The sequence below is a fragment of the Rattus rattus genome, chromosome 3, assembly GCF_011064425.1.
Source record: "Rattus rattus isolate New Zealand chromosome 3, Rrattus_CSIRO_v1, whole genome shotgun sequence".
Taxonomy (NCBI): Eukaryota; Metazoa; Chordata; class Mammalia; order Rodentia; family Muridae; genus Rattus; species Rattus rattus.
The window spans coordinates 82,162,223-82,167,253 of NC_046156.1; positions in this window are offsets into that span (position 1 = coordinate 82,162,223).

Here is a 5,031-nt window from a genome sequence, read left to right on the forward strand (position 1 = left end):
CTTTAATGTGTCCCAAAGTACATAGAATCGAAATAGTGCAGAAATTGGTAAGATTTTTGAAATGAAGTTCTATTTTAGAAAAACATTTCTGTTCATTCTTAAATTTTAGTACCTTAATCTGCCAAGCAGAAATTATAATAAATGTTACCAGAACAAAAAAAGAAGCAAACCAAATTATTATTTAGTTAGTAAGGAGCTTTTGTTTGGAATCATGGAAACTTTTACATATAGACACTATTGTATGCCATCCATCAAATTATACGTTTAAAATGGAGAAAAATTAATATTTACATTGGCCATATTTTAGCACAGTGAGTGAAAAATTAGCAAAAAGTACATTTAGTATATTTGACATTTAGTATATTTATTCTTCCTCCTACGCTTAGTTCAAGTAATACTCATGAAAACCTAAAGTACTTTACTATTTCATTCCATAATCTATTTCATTACTTTTTCTCATTAGAAAATCCATGTACATTCTCTGAGCATTGCTCTAATACCTCGTCTGCTATTTCCCTTTCAATTTTTCATGAAGACATTTTTCTTAGGAGTCAAGCATGGTGCAATGTGTTGGGTTCAAGGAGATTCCTTGATAAGCCAAAACAGATTCTATATCTGCCATTGTATACATTTTATTCATTTGAAAGTCATTAATTGCCACATAGTAATAATCAATTTGAGTGTCGTTCCTTTCCAAATATGACGCTAAGTTTAAGGTGCTGAATTCTAAGGAAAATATCAAACATGAAAATATATCGAAAGTTCTATTAGTTGGACGAGATTATATATGACTGTATAAAAGTTTGTAGTATAGTCATCACCAAAAACATGACTGACCATCAGCTTAAAATGATGAGCGTGTCTCAGGGCAGAGGAATGAAACACATTGAGTGTGGTCCGGTTCTTATTGCTGCCCAGGGTCAGGGTGAATCTGGTGAAAGACAAAAAGGAGATAAAAATGTATTATATCCTTATTTACCATAAAATAAAATAATCTAATTCATTATATTGCAGAATGATAATGTAAAATCAGTTTCACTGTCTCTGAAATTTTTAAATACTTGAACATGCAGACCAAGAGATGATACACAATAATATACTTGCCTTAGTTGACGTAAACTAGCAGAAATTAAACTCTTTTCCTAGAAAATACTAATTGATTTATTTAATTTTGGTCTCTGAAATGAGAGAGCACGTGACAGTTTTTTCTCTTCACTTTTTTTAACTTAAATTCATTTCTTTAGGAAACACTGATAGTACTACTTCATGAGTGAGCACATCTAATTATATAACTTGGTAGACAATTGGGGAACACATTCAGCTCATTTTTATAATATAAGAGTGTCATATAATATAAGATGTGAAAACATTAATATGAAGATAGCATTCAAGTATACTTCATAGCGTTTAACTAATATCGTTTCATTAGAATTTTTAAGGTATTCTTATTTCAATTAATAGTACTTACTGTTTATAAATTGTATAAGAAAATAACTTTCCTTTTTTCCAGGTGAAAAACAATAGAAATCAAATCACTAGAAGAAAACTCTCAAAAGAAAACTCCACTAACAATCAAAGATCAAAGAAAAGAAAATCAAGTCACCTGCAGGTAAACTAATAAAAATCATAAATGATTACAACTTGAGACCCTAAAATTTAAAAAAAAATATCCTTTGGTTCCTGCCTCATCTTTCCAGGTGCACAAATTCTAGGATAATTGACTGATTCTTGAAAGGAGAAGTGAAATTAGTAAGTGGAAATAATTAAAATTCTCTCTCCTTCAAAACTGTAAACTGAACAAGGATGCAATTAGGGTGGGTAGGAGTTTAGGAAAGGGCATTAAATGCTGTGGGAACTGCAGGCATTTATCCATTCTCGTCTGAGTTTACAAGCTAAACTTTAAGGAATAAAACAGATTGGCATTCACACACATAAAATAGAAAGACTGAATTAGTCCAGTCTACAGGAGTAAAGAAAAATCTCATATCATTGATGAGAGCCTAAAAAATTCCTGGGAGTAGAGTTACAAATCAGCCATGCTGTGTTCCCATAGGCTGTCTACATCTTTACTGGCCTTAACCATGAACATACTCTCCACAGACAACGCTCCATATAGCTACATTTTCAAAGCTTGACAAAGGTGATAAGCCTATTTTGCCAAAAGTCTACTGGGTAATATTTAATTTATTTTATTTCTATGACCAGTCTATCCAGGTTTGCCCTATATTTTTTCTCCAGTTGCACTTAATTTCCTTGAGTAAACTCATTGTGGTCAGTGTGAAGGCAACCTCATGACATTAACGAATGAAAATGTTATAAAAAGACATATGTCTTGTTATCCCTGCTCCCTCAAAAGACTCCGGGGCGGAAGATAGAACCGAGAGTATTATTGTGATTAAATGAAAACCACTCAGAGGACAAAAACAATTTGAAAATGTCACTCAAGTCCTCCCTGTGGGTTTCAATTGCTGAGAAATTCGGTTGTAAGAAGCTGAGGCATATGGTTTTTGCATTCCGTCGTGGTTCAGTCTTAAGCATGTCAAGGTGTTAGCTTGTTCAATAAAATGCAGCCTGCTTTTTCCTATAACACCAATAAATGCTGTGAAAGAAAAGATTTCATTCACCTTATGACATTTAATTATAATTTGCTCTCTGAGTTATATGATATTAGAGATATTTATTGATTCTATTGACATTAGGAGATCAGATATATTCAAAGAATTAGAGTAGATTTCTGACTTTGCTTCATTAAAAGTAAAAATTTTCCCTATTGTATTTGCTTAAAATTCTATGAGTGAAACATGAAAACAATAAAGAAATCACACATTCAACCAATTGCATGAAGTATCTATCCTAACTGAGCATTGTGATCCAGACCTGCAATCCTAGCATTCAGGAGGCTTAGCCATGAGCTTTACTATGAATTTCAGGCTGTCCTGAACTAGAGAGTAACATATTGTCTCAAAACAACAGTAAAAAACAGCAACAGCAACAAAGTTTGTGGCTAATTCCAGAAAGTGTTTATATCTGTATATTTGTACCATAGAAAAGTGTGTATCTATGCATGTTTGTATGCAACTTGTATTCATGCTGAAGTTTTTTGTTGATCAAAAATGAAAAGAAACACACTATAGACACTTGAAAATAGCAGAAATCCAATAAAATGTTTAAAATCAAAGATATAGTTAAGTAAGTTGTACTTGTCTCAAATGCTGATACTTAAAAAGCTTACACAACAGGTCTGTGAATTTGAGACCAGCCTGATCTATATGGTAAGGCTCATTAAAAAAAAAAAAAAATACAAAAGCTAGAGCCAGTCTCAGTGGTAGTACACTGACCTAACATGAAAAGTTGTATGTTTGTTTTCTAGCATTGAAACAACATAAAATATTAATGTATGCATACATCCACAATATTCATATATGTTTGAGTACAAACTAGGTCTCAAGTATATTCTAGGAATTTTTCAGAGTATCCTGTGTAATCATGACAAATCTGTGATATAAGTATTACATTTATATTTTATAACTGGGGTGATTAAATTTAAGAACAGTGTGTCCTCATAAGTAATTCAAGAGAGAAGAAACCGAAAGTACGTGGACTATGCGTATGGCCAGTTCTACATGTTCCCATGCCATGCAACATATTTAGACAGAGTTTCTGCTCACTCTTTGTTTGAACCCTCTAGTGAGTCATTTCACAGTCTTCACCTTTCCTTTCTTTTGCGTCTTGTAAGTTATCACAATAAATCAAGTTGACTAATATTAAAAACTCACTTACCAATTTCTTTCTTCAGAGACTTGAAGTTCTAGTCATACAGATCTTTCACTTGCCTGGTTAGAGTCACACCAAGGTATTTTATATTATTTGTGATTATTGTGAAGGGGGTCATTTCCCTAATTTCTTTCTCTGCTTGTTTAGCTACTGATTTGTTTGAGTTAATTTTATATCCAGCTACTTTGCTCAAGTTTGGGAGTTTAGAGTTAATTACTTAGGTTTGGGAGTTCTCTGGTGGAATTTTTGGGGTCACTTAAGTATACTATTACATCAGCTGCAAATAGTGATACTTAGATTTCTTCCTTTCCAATTTGTATTCCTTTGACCTCCTTTTGCTTTCTAATTGTTCAGACTAGGATTTCAAGCACTATACAGAATAGGTAGGGAAAGAGAAGGCATCATTGTCTAGTCCTTGATGTTAGTGGGATTGCTTTGAGTTTCTCTCCATTTAGTTTGATGTTGGCCACTTGTTTGCTGTATATGGCTTTTACTATATTTAGGTACAAGCCTTGAATTCCTGATTTTTCCAAGACTTTTATCATAAAGGGGTGCTGGATTCTGTCAAATGCTATCTCAGCATCTAATGAGATGGTTGTGTGTTTTTTTCTTTGAGTTTGTTTATGTAGTGGATAAGATTAAAAAAAAAAACTCAGGTGACAGCAGATGCTGGCAAGGATGTAGAGAAAGAGGAACACTCCTCCATTGTTGTGGGACTGCAGGCTGTTATAACCGTTCTGGAAATCAGTCTGGTGGCTCCTAAGAATCCTGGGCATATACTCAAAAAATATTCCAACATATAACAAGGACACATGCTCCACTATGTTCATAGCAGCCTTATTTATAATAACCAGAAACTGGAAAGAACTTAGATGTCCTGTAACAGATGAATGGATACAGAAAATATGGTACATTTAAACAACGGAGTACTACTCATCTATTAAAAACAATGACTTCATGAAATTTTTAGGCAAATGGGTGGAACTAGAAAATATTACCCTGGGTGAGGTAACCTAATCACAAAAAAACCACATATGATATGTACTCACTGTTAAGTGGATATTAGCCCAAAATCTCAGAATATACAACATACAATTTACAGACCACATAAAGCTCAAGAAGAAGAAAGACAAAGGTGTGGATGCTTCAGTACTTCTTAGAAGGGGGAACAAAATACTCACAGGAAGAAATATGGAGACAAAGTGTGGAGCAGAGACTGAAGGAAAGGGATCCAGAGACTGCCACACATGGGGATCC